Consider the following 22,884-nt stretch of genomic DNA (forward strand, 5'->3'; position numbering starts at 1 on the left):
TTCCCTTTGGCTTACATTGTCCAACATTTACTTATGTCGAGGGCAGCCACTACATCTTGAGAGACAGAAAAGCAACAGCTAAGACAGTAGTTGCACCCATCAGATGGTCCCACCCTCATCCCCACCCAGGAAAGGCCCAGGCAAGGTGAGACACACACACACACACACACACACACACACACACACACGCCTAGTGAGTCAGGAGGCACCTGTAGTGGGTAGCCGTTCCAGCTTTGACCTGGAAGTACCATCCACTTTGAGGCACCTGTAAGGCAGAGCCGAGAGAGGATCCTGAAGACCCAAGATCCAGATGGGCTGGCTCTCTTGGTTCCTGGATCCTGGACTCTGGAGGTAGACAGAGCAGAGTTCTCCAGAGAACATCGCTGGACTGTGCTACACCTTTCCCAGACCCTGTAACCTACCCCTTCACTTGTAAGTTACCCCACAATATAAACCTCCCTTTTAACTACGTGGAGTGGCCTTAGTATTTAAACCAATAGGCGCCCATTTGGACTGCCCAGAGGAAGCTGGAGGAACAAATAGCAGCTCCTTCCTGGAGGACACAATCAGGACTTATGAGAGATCCACAGAAACATCACTACAGCAGGGTCTGACTAAAGGATTCCAGAAGCCAAGAGCAGGACCAGAGATTCTACTCTCCAGTGCACTGAAGCTGGGGGCCTCAGACAGGTCTATGACATCAGCTTTTCTAGACACTGTGTCCGCAGGATGAACCATTCATCTGTCTCCTGTGAAATGGGGTGAGTGGAGCACCCTGGGAATCTAGAATTGTTATTGGGTATCTTTCTAGCTATGGGTGTGTCCCTTCTCAGAAGGGCAACTGAGGCTCAGAAAAGACACATGCTGAGTCCTCAGAAGGCAAGATCACCCAAACCCTCCCAGCTCCAACTGAACAACCAGGTAACTTACAAGGCTACAAGCTTGACTTAGAGAGTAGGAGTGAGGTGGAGATGGAGGAGACAGGCTGGAGCAGGAGAGAGGTGGAGATGGTGGGCTGGAGCAGGGGGCCAAAGCCTCTTAGGAAAGAGCTGTTGTGCGCTGTCCTCAACTCAGCAATGACTCCTTCCCGAGAGGCTTTCCTAAACCCACTCATTCTAACAGCCACTCCAGACAGCCCCACACGGCTCAGAGCCTTGGAATGACAAATCTAGCCCAAGTTCTTGCCACTCTCCAGCTGTGTGACCTCTGGGAAGTTACTTAACCTCTCAGAAATTCAGTTTCAAGAGGCTGAGTCAAAAAGATCTTGACTTCAAGACCTGCCTGGTCACAGAGTGAGACCTTGTCTCCAAAAAAAAACAAAAACACAAAAAAGAACTTTTTTTTCTTCATCTGTAAAACAAGAAAAATTACCTGCTTTAGTGGCAGAATAAAGCCAGCCAATAAATGCAGCCATCTAATCATTGAGAAAAGTACTATGTCCCCTCCCTATGCCAACAACTCCATCACTGGAAATAAAGAAGCCCCGCCCCACCCTGCCCCGCCCCGCCCCGCCCACCATACCACTCTTGACATGGAGTCAATATGGATAAGTTGTCTGGGTGAGTCCCAGCCCCTGTCAAGCAATGGCCCTTCTGTTTCCTTAAGAAATCGAATGAACGGGCCTAATTGATGCAGGGAGAGGACCGCTCACACCCCAGCTTCCCCATCAGGCTCGTCAGTGGGAAAGCGCCTGTCTAACCTGGTGCTCCACCAGTCACAGGGAAAGCTGAAGCACAGAGAGGTGGTACCCATGTAGAAAGAACAACAGGAGAATGTTACACAGCAAATGGGTGTGGGATGGGGACTGGACCAGGAGCTTCAGGTGGGCCCTGCAGGGCCAGCACAGGCCCCACCACACACACTAATATACACCTCAGAGTGTCCGCAAGCTTCCAGCTTCCAGGGCAGATGGTTACGGAATGGGGAGAAGAGGTGAGGGAACAGCACACTGCAGCTGACCCTCAGCAGGTGCTGGAGCGCGGAGAAGTGTGGGGTGGAGATGTGTGTGTAAAGGCATGTGCACAAGGCACAGAGCTGGAGTGGAGGTGTGAAGGTCAGAAGACAGCTTTCGGAAGTCACTTCTCACTTTCCATCTTGTTTTGAGGCAGGGTCTCTCCCTCCGCTTTCTGCCATTTCTCCTCAGACTTCAAGCTAGCTACCCCTCCAGTTCCCGTGCACGTCTGCAGCCACCTCCCAGCTCACACTACTGCAGACGGCTTTTTACACGGGCGCCGGGATCCAGACTGAGCGGCCACGCTTGTGCAGCAAGTGCTCTCATCCACTGAACCACTTTTTCCAGCCAGAAACCTAGATTTCTGTACAAACTTTACTGAACTTGTAAGTGTTACACTTTAATTCCAAACAAATTTTAATTCCAAGCAGCTACCAAAAAAAAAGACAGAAAGACAGAAAGAAAGAAAGAAAGAAAGAAAGAAAGAAAGAAAGAAAGAAAGAAAGAAAGAAAGAAGAAAGAAAGAAAGAAAGAAGGAAATGAAGAAAAAAAGAAGGAAGGGAGGGAGGGAGAGAGGGAGAGAGAGAAAGAAAGAAAGAAAGAAAGAAAGAAAGAAAGAAAGAAAGAAAGAAAGAAAGAAAGAAAGAAGGAAAAAGAGAGAAGAAGAAGAAGAAAGAAACACAACTCTGGTGCTGCGTGTGCTTCTCAGGTTACCAGTCCACAGCCTCCATCCAGGATTTCAGTGCAGGGCCTGAGGATGAGTTCCTGGCAGTGAGTCAAAATGGCATGAGCAGTGCTTGGAAAGTATCTTTCCCCATAAATCAGCGTCTTGGCCAGTGGTTCAGATTCTACCATTAGCTGTTCATTCCATTGCAACAAAACCGTGCTCTCCTTGGGCATTCTTTTAAAAAGAGGACTTCAAGAGTTTGTTATGAATGTCTTTGTCTGGAGGAGAGACAAAATAATAATAATAATAATAATAATAATAATAATAATAATTAGCAATAACTCAACTATACTGAGCAATTCCAGCACTCAAGTCTGCAGTATGCAACAGACCACAAAGGCTCTGCAAGAGTGCAGAAAAGTATGCAGCTTAGGCAAGAGGCTGTGCCATCCCCCAGCACATGCCCCGGACAGGGATAAACTCTTGGTGTCTGTCCAGCGAGAAGTGTCCTTCACATCTGCCACCTCAGAGTAAGTCCTGCATCTTCCAGCGGCAAAACTCTCTGCTGCCAAATGGCTGGGCATGGCCACTGCTCTGGGGGTGGAGGGGTGAGAAGAGAGGCAGGGCAAAGTTTGCCTTGATATTTTTTCCCTAAAATGCTGATCTTAGGTCTAGACAAAAGAAAAGATGCTGCTAAAATTACTATGAGCCTTACCCAAAAGGCATCTGGTTACACCTGACTCTAGACCAGTGCTTGTGGAAGTTCCTGTTCTTGCTGGCCCCTGGCTTCTAGAGTAGGGCTACAAAGGGAGCCTGCAAGACATGGCACAGTAAGAGAGAAGCTCAGGCCACGTGGGATTTCCCAGGAAGCAAATATAGGCAGGATGAGTACCACAGGGGGCCCCCAAACAGAAAGTCACAGGGACCCACATGCACATTAGCCCAAAAAAGAGAGGTGGGTAGATCCCGCTCTGAACAATTCTCAGCAGAGCTGAGACCCTGGAGGGAGAAGAAAGTAAGGCGGAGTTCGAGAAAAAGGAAAAATCAGTGAGAAACGAGAGCCCACCATGCTATGGCTCTGCATCAGGGGCTTCATGCAGCCCACTTGTCTGTCACCTGACGCTATCAAGTGCTAGCAGGTGTAGTTAGTTATCTACAGCTCAGCAGTGATGAGTTTGGTGCCCAGAGAGGTTCAAACACCAGTCCAGGGTCACTCAGGTAGATAGATACCAGATCTTCTGTGTACCTGTCTCAGTCAGTTCCCAAGCTCTTAGCACCGACATGGTGGCCTTTCTGAGTTCATCAAATGTGCCAAGCCCTTCTTACCACGTAAGATTCGGACCATCACCACCACAGTCTCACCCCACACCAGGTCACTATCATCACCTCCTTACTCCTACCTTAGCCAAAGGTCCACCACACCTTTTCTCGAAGCTTCGATTCATTTGAAATCCAATCTGGTATTCCAGTGTGCTCGTGTCTAACTGAACTTGAGCATAACATCACAGTCACAGCCTAATGTTCAGAGGCAAGGCTACATACACAAGCCACCTGAGGAACTAATGAGAACTCAGACTCCATTTACATAGTGGCTAACAACCACCGACAACTCCAGCTAAAGGGATCTCACCCCTCTTCTGGCCTCCTTAGATGCCTGCACTCACACAGACATATACATACACATAAACAAAAACTTAAATAAACAAGTAGTTCTCGGTCACTAGTCACAACAGCCATATGTAGCCAGTGTCCACTCTGCTGAATAGCACACAAGGACACATTCCCATACTGTGGAAGTTCTGCTGGACAACACTAATCTAGACCTAGAGCAGACACTGTTGCCAGTCATAGACTCACATACACACACCAGTTTCTGGTCTTTCAGTACTGTGCTGGGCTCACAGAGGGCCCTCAAGAAATGCTGAATAAAAGTGAGGGATGGAAAGGAGAGATAAATGGAGAGCTGGAGGAGAGACAGATGGAACGACAGATGAACAGACAGACTGATGGATAAAATCATGATGAGCAGGTGGACAAATGTATGTTCGGATGGATGGATGGATGGATGGATGGATGGATGGATCTGGATCAGAATCTCCAGCACCTTATGTTAATATTCTGAATCGCCCCCTTGAAATCCCGCCCCTTGGTTCTGCCCTGTCCTGATGTAAAAGCTTCATTTAAGGAAAAACTCGGCCCCTTCTTCTCTCTTTCGCTTTCCTCTCAGGAGGTGAGCACCCTTGAACCCCCTCTCTCTTCCTCCCTCTCCTTTCTGTCTTCTCCTATCTTTCTCTTTAGCCCTCATTATAATAAACCATTTCTGCACATGGATGCAGCCTCTGGGTTGTGAATGTCCAGCGGTCACTGCCCACATCGTGCTTGCAGGGCATGCCTGTCACCCGCCTGCGCATCTGCCATCAACCACGGCATGTAAGCACGGTCCCCTCCATGTGTGGGATACCCTGGCCCAGCCAGCTGGGAGTTTCCCATGTGCACATGATTCATAACACCTTAACTTTCAGAGATCATGCACCCACACGTAGAAAACCTTACCTAACTGTTCTATCATAACCCTCTGCTCAATCCAGCTGCCCCTGCCCCGGACATGAGCAGCTGAGGACCGTCCCACAAGGCCCTGTAATCATGCCTTGCTGGTCTAAGAAGGATCCGTGTTGGAAGAGAAGTATCAATTCTAAAATACCTCCACTATTGTGAGTTCTTAGAGCCCAGCAGACAAGCGCTGACACTCTGACTTCAATAGCTTCAGTTCTGAAAGCCTTGAAGACATTTCCTTCCAACTAAGTAACCCAAATAAATGTAGCGTTTTTTTTTTTTTATAAAGAGAAATAATTAAAGAGCAGATGGTGTTGCTTACTTTGAAATGTTTGCTCTAAAATAGATTTATGTGCACCTTGGTTGGAGTTCATCCCCCTCTGCATCCATGTGTCAGGAAAGGAGATCAGCTTGCTAATTACCTGGCTGTCTTTTCCCTACAAGATCCCAATTTAAGAATCTCGTTCCATTCTAAGAAAATTAATTCAAAATGCCAAATAATTTAAAAATGTATTAAGATTCCCCTTAGACCAGAATGCAAAAAGGAGTTTTCATCTGTCTGCTAAAAATCACCTTGGGTAGTAAGATTGAAGTTTAGCTCTTAAGACTTGATCCCCCAAACTGGGCTTGCGGCACAGCTATTGGTTCCATATGTCCACAGAATGTTTCATTTAAAGTATATGTGCTTTTAAATTGGTCTCTGACCATTTTTCTGCTATGTGTCTCTAAGCACTCCACACATTTTCCCAACCCTTGGAGCCTTGTTCTCCTCGGAAGCTAGCCTCTTTTATTTGCATTGGAGGTAACCTATTTCCAGCATGCCAAAATCTGTTCATTTTCAAAGCCACTTTTGGAGATTTTATAGCCTAGAATGGAATAAAATTTAAATTTAATAAAATTTGAGACCTGAACCAAAAAAAAAGAGAAGAAAAGAAAGAGAAATGAACCGGTTTAAAAACCAGCTACTCAGACATTGAGGAAAATACCTGAGAAAAACCCCACGGGGCGGAGACCATGGTTAGCCTGCCAAATGTCATTTGGGGCTGGCTTCAGAAGAGAACCAGAGCTGAGGATGCAATGCAATTATTTAAATCCAGAAAGAAAAATGTTTGCTCCCAAATTTGGCAGCAAATGACAGCCTCTCATTCCAACTGCCTCTATGCATGGGTGAGGAAGCTTCCTGCCCAGGAGTCACTTAGGACAGAAGTCACACTAGCTGAGCTTTGCACTATCAAAGGTCCTGGTTTTTATTTGTTTGTTTGTTTAATCACATGAACTGGAGTTGCAATCAAAGCCTCTGTAAGGTAGCAAGTTACACTTTCTTTAAATCGCAGGTTAGAACATGAGATTTTTCTCTTTGTTTCTCCATCACTGCCTTTGTCCCTGGCTGGCAGCCCCCTCCTCTGGCCCTGTAGCTCACTCACTTTCTTCCTCCCCTTAGCTTGGTTCTGGGTGTGAAGGCCCTGGGCTGTCACTCCGGCCTTTCATGGGTCCAGGGAAAGAAGCCACGCTGATGCCACAGGCCTCCGGGGTATTTACTGCCAACCCCCCCAGCCCCATCCCTCTGCAGTATCGGAAGGGGCCCTCAGGCCAAGGGGTTTGTATCCCAGTTCTCACTGGGTTTGTCTGCACCACCACCACCAGCACCACCACCAGCAGCACCACCACCACCACCACCACCACCACCACCCCGTGGCTTGGTTGTCTCCATGACTCTTGTCCTGCTGTAAGGCAGAGCTGCAGAAATTAGGAGGTGGAAAGAAGGTACTCTCCAGCAACTGACTGGCTCCCCACAGGAACATGGGCAGAAACTCCAGGGTGAAGGGGTTGAGGACAGCTCCCAACTCCTAAGGCTGCTCTGAGATTACAGGTATGTTGGACCTTAGGGTCAGCTCATTTGCCTACATCTCTCCCACAGGAATCTTTTTTCCCCCTAGTGTTGATTATCAACTGTGTTTTCAATGCTAGGCAAGCGCTCTACCCCTGGGCTGCATCCCAGCCACTTGCAGGAAATTTTGAAGATTAGTCAGGGCCAGAAAGGATGCAGCTCCATTATCCTTCTTCCTGAGAATGAATACCCCACTGTAAGGCCCCAGGGGGGGTCAGCCCCAGGTGTCCTTGGTGACAACTGAGCTTTCCGGCACTTTGTACTCCCAGCTTCCCTTGTCCCAGCCCTCAGGCCTGCTCTCTTTCTCATAATCCATGCCTTTTCTTTTCCAGGATAAGCCTTGTCCTCCAGAAACCTTCCCTGGGCAGAGTCCATAGCAAGGCTGCTTGCTGCAAGCTGGTAACCTACTCCACCTCACAGAGACACTAACGTATCCATTGAACAGATCAAAACACCAAGGCTCACACTGGTGAGATGGCTTGCCTGGCTAGGGGCCAGCCAAAGCCAGGACTGAAATGCTTTTGTACATGCTTGCATGGCTGACTCTGGGGACCCTCCATCAGCAAGGCCTGGTTCTGGGTGTGGCCCAGGGGACCCTGAGACATCTCTACTCTCTCTTCAGGCCATCCTGGTGACTAATGACTCTGGGCAAGACCATGCAGGGGACAGGAATCCTGGGATTGACCTTGAACTTAAGCGGCTGCAAGCTCTGAGCGGGTTACTAACAAACCAGGAGTAACCCGAGCCAGCCCTTAGATGGAAGCATGGGAGGCTGGCCGGCCTGCTGGCGCTGGCATCCCCAGCGGATGCCAGCCTCCCTTCTCCATTTCACCAGCCTCTGTTCTGCACGGCCCTTTCTCTGCAGCAACAAAGCCACTGAGCTCATCAAGCGCTGAGAAAGGGCCAGACACTGCGCTAACTACTTTACACACAGTGTCTGGTTTAATCTCCAGCACAGAGCAAAAGCAGAGGAGTTTATCCTGCATTCCAGGCGAGGAAACTGAGGCAGCTGTGGCTCTCATGACAGATCTCTGATCCAGGTTCTGGAACAAGACCTGTGTCTTACCATTGCCCTGTCTGGCCATTGGGGTAGGGAATTCCTAAGTGAGAGTACAGGAGACCTAACGTCTCAACATGCTCTGTGGCACATGAGGAGAGGTTGTGACTTGTTAGGATTATAAAGAGAAAGAGGGGACATTGAGGACAGAGGAGGGTTATCTGCAAGTCTGTTCATGTTTGAAGAAGTTTCACATATATCTAAACATAGAATGTTTGTACTCACCCAAACGCAGCTCCTGAACATACAGCAGCCTTTATTTGAAACTTTATGAATGCTAAAATATTCAAACTCCAAAGGCTCAAGCCGGGAAGTGGTAGCACACACCTTTAATCCCAGCACTCCGGAGGCAGAGGCAGGTGGATCCTCTGGTATACAAAATGAGTTCCAGGACAGCCAGAGCTGTTACAATGAGAAACCCTGTCTCTAAAACAAACAAGCGGTTCCCCCATTGTGCTGTAAGCCTGTATTTAAGACCTCCTCCCTCCTTCAATAAACGGCATTCAACATTCAAAAGAAGAAGAAGAAGAAGAAGAAGAAGAAGAAGAAGAAGAAGAAGAAGAAGAAGAAGAAGAAGAAGAAGAAGAAGAAGAAGAAGTAGAAGAAGAAGAAGTAGAAGAAGAAGAGGAGGAGGGGATCAAGAACATGATGGGGAAACCCACAGAGACAGCTGACCGGTCCTAGTTGGAGCTCACTGACTCTGGACTGACAGCTCAGGAACCTGCATGGGACCGAACTAGGCCCGCTGAATGTGGGTGACAGCTATGTGAATCGATCTGTCTGTGGGGTCCCTGGCAGCAGGGCTAGGACTTATCCCAGGTGCATGAACTGACTTTCCGGAGCCCATTCCCTGTGGAGGGATACCTTGCTCAGCCTTGATACAGTGGGGAGGGGCTAGGCTCTCCTTCAACTTAGTATGCTAAACTTTGTTGACTACCATGGGAGGCCTTACCCACTCTGAGGAGTGAATGGGGGTAGAGTGGGAGGGAGGTGAGGAGGCGGGAGAAGGGGAGGGAGGGGGAACTAGGGTTGGTATATAAAATGGAAAAAATTTTAATGAATAAATATATTTACTTTAAAAAAAAAAAAAAAGCAAAATAATCCAAAAGGCTCACTAGGTCTGAAGGCTGAGGCAAGAAGTTCACAAGTTCAAGGCCAGCCTGACAAATTAGTAAGATTCTGTCTCAAAAATTACAAAACTATAGAGGAGCAGATGTACCTCCATGTTAGAACACTTGCCTGACAAATATGAGCTCAATCCTCAGTACTAAAAACAAAATAAAATTTAAATTTAAAAGGTTAATTTGCACATCCAGGCCTGAGAATTGTCAGTTTCAAACTGGGACAGAAAATCTCAAGTTCAGATTCTTCTCTGTCAAGCTCAGAAACCTGTACATCACAAATGACTACAACCCTGAGGTCACAAGCTGCCTGGCCTCCAGCAGACCTGGCCATGGGGATGACCAACTGAAGCTCATGGAGGTGAAGGACACATCTCCCTGCTCCTCAGGTAACAAGTGGCAGAGCCAGGTTTGGAACCCAGGGCTCCACAGTTCTCCCCACCCACTTCTAACTTCCAGGCACACCATCCAGGATGACGCCCCGCAGCTGGATGCTCGCGGGCCAAGGGGATAACAAAGACTCTACACAGCTCTCCAGGGATGCAGAGGTTCAGGCAAACAGGGCGATGGACTGAGTGCTGGATGCCTGGGCTACACCCAGGCCAGGGCATAAACCAGGGCAAGGCACTTCCCTTCTGGAACCATTCCAAAACTCCCATCCAAGGTCCCTGTGGAGCTTCCCCAGGTCTCCCCCAGAGAGGAAATCCGATCCTTTTGCTTTCTCTTCTGGGACCCCATCTCCCTGCCAGATGTCAAGCTGCCTGGTCACCAGCTTTGTCCAGGGTGCCCTATAACAGAGGCCTTGGGATCAGTTGGTAGACACACCCCCCAGCCCCCAGCCCAAGTATAGCTGCCCTCCTCAATGACGGGAAAGAAACTCCTGGACGGTTCTTAAGGCTCGAAATAAAGTTTAAATATTACTTGGAAATGACTAAACAAATCAAATCACTGTTAAGTGGATGTCGTGGGCTTCCTCTAGACAATACGTTTAATGAAGATTATTGCCCTCCTGGTTATGGTCTGAGATTTGCATTTTATTATCAGAGAACCACTTATGCATTACTCTAGGATTTTCATTAGGTAAATAAATTTTTATGTGGATTTCATTATACTCCCTTGGCTGAAATTCTGATCACTTAACAGCAAGAATGCTGTTCCAACATCCTGTCAGTCAGGATGTCGCCATTTCCTTGCGATGCTAAAAAGTACTTTTTAAAAAACCTGGTGTCGATGGGGAAGGGAAAAGCAGGGTCAGAACTCTGGGTGGATTTCATCCCCAGTTCCTTTGCTGAAACACGCCCTAGAAAGGAATTCCATGTTTCAAAACACGTGTGTCCTTTTGCACATACACTGTGTGAGGTTTATATGAATCGTACAGGGTTTCTATACTTTGGCCACGTGGAGGTAAATGGATTCAACAGCTCCAGGACCAGAGAGACTGAGGTACAGGCTAGAACTGGAGAGGCAGAGTTGAAAGAGACACACATGGGAAGATTCAGGAAGGAAGACAGTAGAGGGAAGCATTCCTGGAACCTCAGCCATCAGCAGGAAAAAAAAAATCATTTCTAAGAAGTCTAATACAAAGCAATTAAGCTAATTGGAATCTAGCCTGTACAGGGCGCCTCCGGAAACTGGAGACCAAGGGACTCTCCTTGCTGGAAACTCACACCTCAGTATGAATGAGTGAGGGATGGAATGAATGAAGCAGCTTGTCACAGACCCTCACCTCCAGACCCAATCTCACCAGCCCTGTGAGAAGACACAGTGGTCCTGGATGGCCCTTTCCTATTGACTGTCAGGATTTCACAGGAACTTGCTAACATACGGGGGAGGGAGGAACCCTACTTCTTTTGTTTGTTTGGTTTTTGTTGTTGTTTGTTTTATTTTTGGGGTACAGCCCCCCCAGACAGGGTTTCTCTGTGTAGCTTTGGTGCCTGTCCTGGATCTCACTATATAGACCAGGCTGTCCTTGAACTCACAGAGATCCATGGCATTCGCCACCACCACCACCACCACCACCACCACCACCACCACCACCCACCCCCGGCCGGGACCCTACTTCTTATTAAAAGGGCTATCCCATGCCACAGACTGGGCTGGACCCTGTTTATTATCACATCTCTCTTTGGTCAGCCCAAAGGACCCAAATGGACCCTTCGAGAAAGCTTCACTGAAAGCACATCACAGGGCAAACTCCAAAGTGGCCCAGGGCAATACAGGAGAGCCCACGCAAGAATTGCTCAGGAGAAAGAAAGTGTCAGGCTCCACACCCTGACAGCAGCACCTCAACATCCTGCCCAGCACTAGGACTGGGGTGCGGTGGGGTCCCTCGTAACCTGTTTGATTTGGAGGAGGCCGTTATCCTCGCCAGCACTCAGATTCTTGTCTGTAATACTAACGGCAGTAACCACATTGCCTCACAGGGTTGGGACAGCTAAAAACCGACTTGAACCAACAGTGTATAAAAATGAGGTCAGGGATGTTGAAGATATCCTGGGATCACCACTGGATGCAGTCTATGACCATCAGCCCACAGCACTTCCTACAGCTGCTTTAGCTATCAACAGTGTCCCAAACATACCAAAGGTACCTGGACTCCAACCTCAAGCATCTTCAGAACACAAAACCCTCCTGATCTCCACCCAAGAGTAGACATCTGGGACTCTCCAGTAGAAAGACCTTTGGGGTTTTTAGAGCTGATTTTGTTTGTTTGTTTACTGAAAACACAGCCTCACCATGTAGCCCAGGCTAGTCTTTAACTCTCAGTCCTCCAGCCGTGGTCCTTCCTGTGCCGGGACTGTTGGCCTGTGCCACATGTTCCGCTCTTCTAAGATCTTTGAGAAACAGTAGGGAAGAAAATGAGGCTAATGAGAAATGAAGGTGTCCAATAGGAGGGCCCCAAGGATAACAGTTTTCCTCCCGGAAGAGAGGTGTGTTTATTTTTGTTTATATTTGTGTGTATGTTCCCATCTGCAACTGAGTAAATATAGCAACTTTTTTTTAAGGAGATAGGGTCTCACTATTTTGCCCAGGCTGGTCTTATACTCGTAAACTCAAACAGCTCTCCAAGGAGCTGGGACTATAAAAATGGGCCAGTGTGCCCAGTTCCACACCAACATTTCAGTTTTTCTCATGGACGGGAGGGGGGGGAGGCGGGACACGTGCAACTGTTTCTGCTTTCCAGCTGCCTTGTGACCTGATGAATCACTCCTCTTATCATTCCTTACAGTGGCCTGTACCTGCCACCCAGCCACCCAGCCACCCAGCCACCCAGCCACCCAGCCACCCAGCCACCCAGCCACCCAGCCACCCAGCCTCAAACACTTGTCCTCCGCAGCTTGTCCACTATGTAAACACCCTGTGCTTAGTGTCCTTATCACGCTTATTGTGCCCCACCCCTAACAACAACCAGAGCTGCTGTGGTCCCAGGAACCTGTGACATCTTTCACCATGGTACCAAAAGCCTGGTTCAAAGTACTGGGCAGACAGACAGAAGTCAACTTCAAATCCTTCCTCTCCTTCACCAGCCCAGTCTCTTTTCCACACTCCTCCGCAAGTCATAAGTCTTGACTACTAAAAGTGCTCTGTGGACAGAGGCATGTGAGCCTTGTGGACAACTCTCTCCAAAGGCGATGGAGAACACATCCCTATAGACCCCCTCACATGAGGCTCAGCCATTACCACTCAGAAGCTCACTTGTCCCCAAATACCTACTGTTGACTACGGTAACCACCTACGTGAATAGACCGTTTGTTGCAAGAACATAATATTTTCCTTGGCTTTTTAGGCACCAATCTGGCAAATGAGCATTTCCCCACCTAACTTTCTAATGGCTTTATGTGAGTAGTTAATTAGAATTACACACACGTTTATAAAAGTTTAAATAAAGCATAGTTCGAGTTGGTGAAAATATATGTAATTACTCACACTGACACTTCCCACCAAAAAGAAAGGCAACATAAGCAAGGCCCCGGAAGGGCCAGCGGGTGGAGGAAGCCTCTGCCAGCTCCAACAGTTCCACCTTGGGGGACAGAGCCTGAAGCCGCACCACCAAGGCGCTTGCTGCTAATGCTGCAGCCAACACATTCGGAAAGGGCGCTGGGTAGACACTGGGCTGCTGCAGTGGCCCTGTGCAGACACACACAAAAAGGCCCTTCTCGGGCCCCAGCCAGCCATGGAGGAGAGGCCTGGAGACCAGTAGAGCCCCTTCCTACACCCAGGGAGACCCCTCCTAGCTAAGCTAAGCAGAGATTTGAGCAGCCAGAGGACACAAACACCAAGGGGTTTGCAGCAGGACTGCTGTCTTCAAGGCCCTTCCCCTCTGGGTTTCCTCAGCTGACCTAGATCCTTCCCTGCCATCCACTTCTGTTCCACTCACTCTCGTGGCCATTTCTCCCTCCCCTCCCAAGTTTCAATAAGGTGGTTGCGTCCACATCCTGTGGGTGTGCCCAGATCCACTTTAACTTCCTACAGTGAGCGGCTGGATAGTTCCCGCTAGGAATTCCTGGCAGCTACCAGATGACTTGCCTTGGACAAAGAGGTCTCAGTAGTTCCCATCACCTTTGTGCTGTCTAGAAAACCCTGCTGGCTCCTGGGCCAGCCTCCCTACTCAGTAGCAGATGACCAAGATGCTTTCCTGGCACCGGGAGGGCTGATAACACCGTGGGAAGAGTGGTCCTGGGGCAAAGTGACCCAGCCATTGTGGGCAAGGGTGAGATCCTGAGGCTGGTCCATCTGTGCTGCCCGCAGGCTGCAGCCATAGACCTGCCAACTGAGCACCCTCAGAGCTCCCGTCTCTCACCACTGCATGCCCTGAGACAGGGTGGACTTTCCCCATTGGCCCTCGACTGCAGCTGTAAAGAGCCAATAGGTCCAGAGGCTCCTGGGGACTCTCCTTCCTCACAGAACAAGAACAGAAGAAAACTTGGGCCCTAAGGGACCGGGACCCAGCAGATAAGGCAGGGCACTGAGAAGGGCCTGGTAAACACAGGCTCCTCTGCTCAGGGAAGATTTGAAAATGCCATGACATGCCTGGCACTTCTGGGTCTTTTCTCCTCGCCTCTGAGCAGTCCTGAAGCCCAGGGACTCGATCCAGATGGAGCTAAGAGGCTTGCAAGGGAGGAACCGCAAGCAAGTAAAACAAATCAATTCTGCTGAGACTAGCTCATCTGGAGAGAGAGAGAGAGAGAGAGAGAGAGAGAGAGAGAGAGAGAGAGAGAGAGAGACAGCAGTGACCCTACCATGTCCAGGCGAGCAAGGTGCTCCAAAAAGCCTTGCTGTGTGACCTTGCACCTAAGCAGGAAGGCTGACTCCAAAAGGCTGGGAAGAGGTCTGCCAGTCTAGGAAGGAAGCAAGTGTGTTCCTGATGAAGGAAAGGCACACAGAGGAAAGAAAGGACTGAGGGGGGGTTGGAGCAGAGCATGGGGCGCTGAAGTGGTGTTCTAGAACTTTACATGCAAAAGGTACAAGCATTTATAGTCCTTCTGGAACCTTCTCACTCAGCCTTCCCACCTCCTTCTTGCTTGCTGACCCAACAAAGATTTTGTTTAGATGTCCTCAGAGGCCACTAACTCCAAGGAGTGATGCTCCATCACTTGGCCTGTGGCTGGACTGGGTATCAGGGGATATCATTCTCATCAACAAGACACAAAGGAGGGACTGTGGGGTCATTTAGAAGACGCAACCCTCATCCTCTAAAGACACACCTTTGTCGGGGAATTTCTCTCCCCTGGTCTGGGACACAAACATGTAGGGTGTGGTCTCTGGTACAACAGCAGACATTTCCCTAGGAGTCAAATCTGAGCACAAAGGCCAGTGTGTTGAGCAGAACAGAACGGAACCATGAAAAACACCTGGGTCTAGGCTGGCTGAACTAAGTAGTACTCCACAGCTACACCCCTCCAGGTCTCTCCACCATTATTTCCAACAGCCTCTTATTCGTGAGTTGCTCTGAATCTGAGTTACTGGCTTGGCTGCCTAAAGCATCCTGCCTGAATGGTACCACTCCTGTTGGTCAGCCAGTTCCCCCAGCAGCTGGCTCTGTCCCTCTCCTGAGGATCTTTCAGCTTCTCTGCACTTTAGAGCCCTTAGATGGGGGGAGAAATGTTATCCAGAGCAAAGTACTGGTCATCGACGCAGGGTGGAAAGGAGACTTCAGCTTAACACCTCCAAAAGGGCTTGACTCCAGGCTCATGCCCAACAGGAGAGGTAAAAGCTCATAATGGAACTTTCTTGGCAGGTTTCACATTTAACATTCCTGGCATCTGGAGAAACTGAAAACATGGAACAAGGGTTGAGAGGGCAAACGCCAGAGTCAGGAAACCTGGGTTCAAATCTTAACACTTCCATCTACTTACTAGTTACATGACCTCAGTGTCCTCATCCATCAAACCAGGAGGCTGCTACTTAGAGCTGTTGGGAGGACAGCAGCCGACCATGGTATACAGAGCCCAGAGCCCAGACTAAGCGGTCTTCCAACCGGGGCTGTCCAGTGAATAAAAAGGTCCACCGAGACCACAGAAACTACTTCCTTGAGGTGATGGCAGACCCCTCCACCATCAGGAGGTGCAGGGTGGTGAGCAGTGTTCACTTCACGGCTTCCTTTTCAGAAAGTGGAGGTTCCAAAAAGCAGCCAGGATCCAAGGGCCCAGGATGCTCCTCCAGCTTCCTTCCTTGTCAAGCCATCTCTTAACGGGACGGAACTATTTCGGGTCCACTCAGTACAAGCAGATTTCAAGTTTCTTTAGAATCGGCTAAAAGAGCATCCCAGCTAAGCCAGCTGACCCATCCAGATTATGCCGCTTGAGTCTAATGCACAGATTGAGATTATGAAATGATCTAAAATGAGCCACTAAGGAAAAGGCCAAGAATGTTTTAGAAAAGGGAAGCCACTGGGAATGAGGATATGGCCTCTCACAGTGTCTTTTTCTCCAGATCTCCTCTCTTCCATGCACTGTTTTCAGGAGGTCCCTGAGCTCACAGGCACAGGGGCAGAACCAAGGGGACAGGAGCCCAAAGAAAGACAAAGGATTCGGCCACCAAAGGCAAGAGCAGATGTGAAGCGACTCAGTGTATGAGGGTGCTTGTCACCCACCACACCTATTGACCTCAGTTCAATCCCAGGAGCCTGTGTAGTAGAAAGAGAAAACTGATTCCTACAGACTGTCTTCTGGTCTCCACAGACTCACACATGTGCACATGCACACACATGCACATATAGATAAATAAATAAACAGATTTAAAAAAAAAAAGGCAAACCAAAAAACCCCAAGTTCCACAAGAAACTTCCACAGAGGAAAAAAACAAATCCATTACTTGGGCAGGATCCTGCAGTCCAAAAGCAGCCATGCCCTCCCGGTGGTACCCTCCACAAGCCTCAGCTCTTGCCAGGCAGAAAAGTGGGCCTGGAAATCCCAGGTCCACCCATTAGGTACTAGAAAAGGAAGCCAGAATATGAGTTTTGTTGTGATACTTCTGGCTTTTCCCATACCGGTTTCTTTCTTTCAAAGACAGTGCAGGAGCTGGAGAAATGGTTCAGTGGTTTAGAGCACCTGTGCTCTTGTAAAGGATGGGGTTCGATTCCCAGCATCCACATGATGGCTCCCAGTCATCCATAACTCCAGTTCCAGAGTATCCAACATCCTCTTCTGGATTCTGTGGGCACCAGGCACATACATGGTACACATACATATGTGTAGGCAAAATACTCATACACATAAAATAAATAAATCTTAATGTATTTTTAAAAGAAAAGTGCAAGCCAGTCATAACATATCTGATATGCACCGGTAAACTGCACCTCTTCACCTACCTGCATACCTCAAAAAAAAAAAAAAAAAATTCCAAGGGCAACACTCATCCTCAGGCCTCCAGTCTACAGCCTTCATCCAAGACGGGAAGGTGCAAATCCATAATCCAAGCATGCAGGAGGCTGAGGACAGGGCTCTCAAGTTCAACTCTACCCTGGACGTAGAGTGAGGTCATTCCAAGAACTCCAAGTCAGGAAGGACCACAGGAAGAAGGGGGCTCAGATGTGCAACCTTCCGACTGGTTCAAGCGCACTGGGGTACCTAATCACTAGACCACTTTATCATCACAAGCTCCGCCCATACGCAACACCCACAAGCCCAGGACTCCAGCCAAGGAAACCACCCTGGGCACCTCAGAGAAACCCAAAGCACTGGAGGCTTTTTTGTTTTGTTTTGGTCTGGTTTTTCAGGAGTCTAAACTTCATCCCCAAACAGGATACATTTACATGTGGGAAGAAAGGCCTGCGCATGCACCAAGGACGCAGACCCAGGTATTTATACAGTTTCATAAACTGTGAATGATTATTCTGTTTCATAAGAACAATCACTATGCAAATGAAACCTCCAGCTAATACAAACAGGGCTGTTAAACTCACTTGCCAATGTTTATGAAAAGAAACCCAGCCTGGCCCTGACCAAGCATGCTAAGAAAATGTTTAATCACAAGACACATTTGAGTGAGGAAATTAGGCAAATAAGAAAAGATGGCCTGACTTCACTCCCAGAGCCCCTTCCCACCTCCCAATCCTCCTTTATTCAGCAAGACAATGATGGCAAAATGAAAAGGCTCCCAGAGGAAGGAAGATGTTAAGGCTCCAGGAAAAAAAAAAACAGGGCAGACTGGGAGGAGGGGGCACCCTCACAAATTTCCACAGCCCCTCAGGATTTCCCACCTATTCACACTTGCATTTGAGTGGGGTGGCAGGAAGGGCGGAGCGGACAATGTGCAGGAGACTCCTGGGCAGGACACAGGAAATTCCTGGCTGCTCCTACCCATGCCTGCTATTGAGCGCAGACCAGACCCCTGGATCCACTGCACCCCCAGGTTGGGTTCACCGCAGGGGGCACCAGGCTGGCATCAGACAGCAGACCTCAAGACAAGGCCTGAATGTAAGAGTCCCAGCCCTGGCAGGCTAATACTTGACCTTCCCACCACCTATCACAGAGCAAAGGGGCAGGCTTTTTACAGCCAGTCAGCGCATTAGGAAGGGTCCCAAAGGTGCAGAAAGCCGATACATCCTCGGCGGGCCATGCCACTGCAGCTTAGGAGTCAATAGCCTAGGTGTCAATATGGACCATAGAATGTGAGAAGGTGAGGCAAGATAACTCAGTCCAGGTGCAGGGGCATAAACCCCTGGGAGATGGCCTCCCCTTGAAACAGAGAATAGGAAATCGTGCTCCCGATGCTGTGACAGGACACTGAGACCTAAGTGCTTGGTGGTGTGCATAGCCCTTGGGACATGATCCTGCTCAGTCAAGGTTAGCTATGTGGTCTAACTTCCTCACTATACAGAAGAGGACCACAGGATGTTGACAGAGTTCCCCAGGTCACACAGGTTAGTCGCACACATAAGACAACCCTAGCTCCAGATTCTCCAATAGAGAAGGAGGGGAAGGATGGGTGGAAATTCAGCTGGTACTGCCCAGCCCTGTGGCTGCTCCCGGAAGTGCTCCGCAAGGAGACAGTGGTGGGAGGGACCTCTGCAGCCATTGCTCCCAGGGCCTGGGGGAAACCAGAGCCGTGGCCTGGCAGGGCCTCCCAGGGGCCCGGGCAGGGGCAGCTGTCCAGAACTGTCTGTCCAAGGAGGGGGCAGGGAGGCTGCCACACGGAGCTCGCCGTGTGCCAGTCCCTGGGGCCAGGCCGGCTCAGCCTGCTGGCTCCATCCAGAGCCCGCCCCAAGGGATGCTGGGGGAGGCAGCCAGGATCAGAGCCGCCGGCTGCGCATTCCCCTCCCCCAGCAACAGGGGACTAAAGTGGGTCAAGGAGGAAGGAGGGGGCCCAGGAGGGCTGGGGGAGGGGGCCGAAGAGCTCGTGAAGGCACCCAGGGGGAGGGAACCAGGGGAGGATGCCTGGAAAAGCAAAACCATGTGTGCAGTGGGCCTTGGGGGGCCAGGCAGAGCGGCTGAACGGCTGCAGAAGACTAGAGGGTTGTCAAGATCGCCTCAGAATAAACTGCGGGGCGGGGGAGGGGGCTTCATTCGGGCTCCTGCCCAGGTTGGTCCTTCCCTTTACCCCACCCCTTCGCCTTGCAGGCTCCCTCCCTAGTCTTTCTTGCCACTCCTAGAGGCCACCCTTCAGTCCGTACGGAGCAGCCGGTTGGCTCAGACTAGGAGGTGTGCCCAGCTGGGGCCCAGCTGTCCCGCCAGGAGGTGGGATCTTGGGGTAGGGAGCAAAAGTGTAGCCCAGCCCATGCTGAGCCCTAGTTCAGCAGGACTGTGGCTAGGCCAGGCCAAATCAGCCACAGCTCACCAGTGAGAAGGATTAAAGTGTGCCCCTGTCCCCCAAGGGGCATCCTTGGGGAGTCTGGTAAAAAAGGAAAGGGAGGGAGGCAGGAAATGCCGCCGAAGCCGATCCCCACCCGGGAGGGCCAGTCAGGTCCCAGGGCTCTCAGGGGAAGGACTAGAGGGACATCAGCTGGTGGTCGGCTCCCACCCATGACTGGTCCCAGCTCAGTCACCAGTCTCTCTCTAGAAGCTCCCCCACGCCTCACGGCCAAAAAAAAAAAAAAAAAAAAAAAAAAAAAAAAAAAAAAAAAAAAAAAAAAAGAGGAAGCATCCATCCACCCAGGCAATTTGATATGGTCCAGAAACCTCCAGGGTGCCTGGGTTCCAGGAAGCCAAGCAAGGAGGGGGTGGAGGGCAGAGAATGTAGAGGGGTCCAGTGTCCTGGCATAGGAATGTACCCAGGGCTCCAGACCTTTGTGGGGGATGAAGGAGAAAGGTCAGGGGAACAAAGCCTTAGAGCACCCTGACCCAGCAGCCTCCTCATAGGGGCATACACCCATAGGATGGGAGTGTGGGGGAGGGGGTGGAAGGAAACATGATGTAGGCTGACAGGCCAAGCCCAGGCCCTGGGCAGCAGTTCAAGGAGATGCTGTACTCCTTGAATACATTCCCTAGCAAAGTCACTCACACCCCCAACATCAGATTCCTGATGATCCAGGATCCCCACCAAAGCCTGGAAGGTGGGGTGTGTGGGAGAAACCACAGGAGGGAGGGACCACTCCTACAGTAAATCCTTAAGTACACTAATCCCACCTCGCAGAACGGAAGAGCTGGCCTTGGTATTACCAGGTTCTCATGATGCCACAGAACTAGCACAGCCTGGTCGTCAACCTCTCAAACGTCAGGGTGGGACACCCCGGTTAGCCTTCCCTTCTCTACCCTGTCCAGGCTGCTTCTTCCCAGCTGGAGTCTCAGGAGTGGGTCCAGCCCAGGAGCAGGGAAGGGATGAAGCTGGCCACCTTCCTCAGGGGGACACAGTGTCACCAACTCTGAGTCCAGAACTTTGTCCTGTCTCCTAGCTGGCCACCACCTCCTGGGAGGAGCTGGGTTGGCACTGGCTCACCAGGTGTGCAGAGGCAGCCCAGGGGTGACTCTAGCAGGCCCCACAGCATCTAACCACCATGACCTTGAACACTGGGCTGCTCCTCAAAGCTACATCGCCCACAACCAAGTAAACAGGTTGGTACCAGCCTCACAGGACAACTGAGGAGATTCATGAGAAATTTATGAAGAAACCGTCCTGCAGTTGGTACCTCAAAAAACACTGACAGACATCCTGTCGCTGCTGCCCTTACACATGGGCCAAACATCCCAGGTGGACTCTGCAAAGAAAATAAAGCAGGACAAGATACACAGGAAGGTGGCGACAGGTTCAGCCTCACCCAGGACTTCCAAGTGGGAAATGAGATCAGGAAACCCAGAACAGGCCTCCACATTCCCCCTGGAGAACGTGGAGAACTAGTACTTAGAGCCAGTGAGGAGAACAGGACATTCAGAATCAAGCCCCGTGAGACACCCAAACAGACTGAACTGTGGACACAGTGGACACAAGCAGGCAGCTGGCTTCTCAGGGATCCAGCATGGGGGATGGGAGCAGTTCAGCCTGGCTAGGCACTCAGGGACTAGTAGCAAAGCTGGAGTGTCAAAGGCTCCCTTCCATCCCCAGCCCTAACAGTGTGCATGGGTTCATAGGCCCCAACAAGGTCTTGCACATTGGTATGGAAGCTTGGAAATAAACAGCCCAACTCACCCAACTCACAGCAGCAAATGGCCCTGATACTCCTGAACTTAGAACGAGGCCTGTAGTTTCTGTGGACCCCCTTTTTCCACTTGGCACAGCAGGAGGGACCGTGCCTAAATTATCTCGCTGGCATGTGGAGATGCCATGTGCACCTCCAGAACCACACAATTCACAGAGGTTGTAAAAATCTACGTGTCCTTTAAGAGTTGGGCAGGATGGTATGCACCTATCCCACTTAATCAGGGGTTGTTTCAGAACTGAACGATAGCCGGGCAGGTGGACCTCTGTGAGTTTGAGGCCAGCCTGGTCTACAGAGCTAGTCCAGGACAAGCTCCAAAGCCTGTCTTGAAAAACCAAAAAAAACCAAAAAAAAAAAAAAAGACTGAACGATAATGAACAGCCAGGGTGACTTAGATTGATTTCAAAATAGGCATAACAGGCGGTAGAGAGATGGCTCAGTTGTCAAGAACATTGACTGCTCTTCTAGAGTTCAAATCCCAGCAACTACATGGCATCTCACAATTGTCTGTAATTGAGGATCTGATGCTGTTGTTCTCTGTCATCCACAGGGACCAAGTATGTATGTGGTGCTCGAACACACATTCAGACAAAACACTCATACACATAAAATAGATTTAAGAAATAAAGATAATAAAGAGTGGGGAGCAAAGCTTGGTGGCAGAGTACTTGTCTAACATATATGAATCCTTGGGTTCAATATTCAGCACCTCAAAAAATATTTAAAAAGAAGCCTTTTAAAATCAAGCAGTGGTAGTGCATATCTTTAATCCTAGTACTCGGGAGACAGGCAAGTGGATCTCTGTGAGTTCAAAGCCACCCCAATCTACGCAGCTAGTTCCCTGACAGCCAGGGTTACTTAGAGAAACCCTATCTCGAAAAATCAATCAATCAAAATCAAGGCCCAGGGAATACCCAAATGGCTTACTGATAAGAAGGCCTGCCACCAAGCCTGGTGACCTGAGTTAAATCCTTGGAACCTCATGGCGGAAGGAGAGAACAGCCCCTGCAAGTTGTCCTCTGACCTCCACACAGAGGCTAGGACATGTGCACACCCACACATAGACGTCACACAAAATAAACAAATGTAAAGATCAAGGCCCAGGCAGCCATCTTGGGGATTCCCCAGAATGGACCATGCTCTGTGCTGTGTGCACACAGCAGCAGACTACCGCACAATGCCGTCCCATACCCAGTGGTCTCTTCTACTATTCTATGTTGTCTCTTCCATTCACTGTGCTCTAGCCTCAAAGAAAGCCATCCAGACTTGTCCCAGTCCCCCCCAGTCATACACACCCCACATCCCCACAGACTTTCTTCCATTGGATTCTCATGGGTGGAGACAGTGAGTTTTTTCTTCTCCTCTATCCACGGCAGAGCTGGGCCCAGGCAAAGGGAGGCAGCCCTGGGGTCAAAGGCAAAGAGGACTGGAGGCTTTCCTCTGTAGTTCCCTCCCATCTTGCCACGTCAGCTGTCCCACCACCCTCTCTTGTAAAATCCTCTCAGAGGACCCGAAGTCAGATAAGCAGAGCAGGCTCCCAGTGAGACTCAGCCATTAGCAGAACTGTGTACTCT

At 49.8% G+C, this 22,884-nt stretch overlaps 1 protein-coding gene across 2 annotated transcripts in view; it reads right to left on the reverse strand.

The window, feature by feature from the left end:
* Znf423 (zinc finger protein 423) overlaps nucleotides 1–22,884 on the reverse strand; it is a 303,273-nt gene that overhangs the window by 264,944 nt on the left and 15,445 nt on the right. The gene's annotated exons all lie outside the window — the stretch shown is intronic.

This window comes from Onychomys torridus, chromosome 5 (assembly GCF_903995425.1).
Source record: "Onychomys torridus chromosome 5, mOncTor1.1, whole genome shotgun sequence".
Classification (NCBI taxonomy): domain Eukaryota; kingdom Metazoa; phylum Chordata; class Mammalia; order Rodentia; family Cricetidae; genus Onychomys; species Onychomys torridus.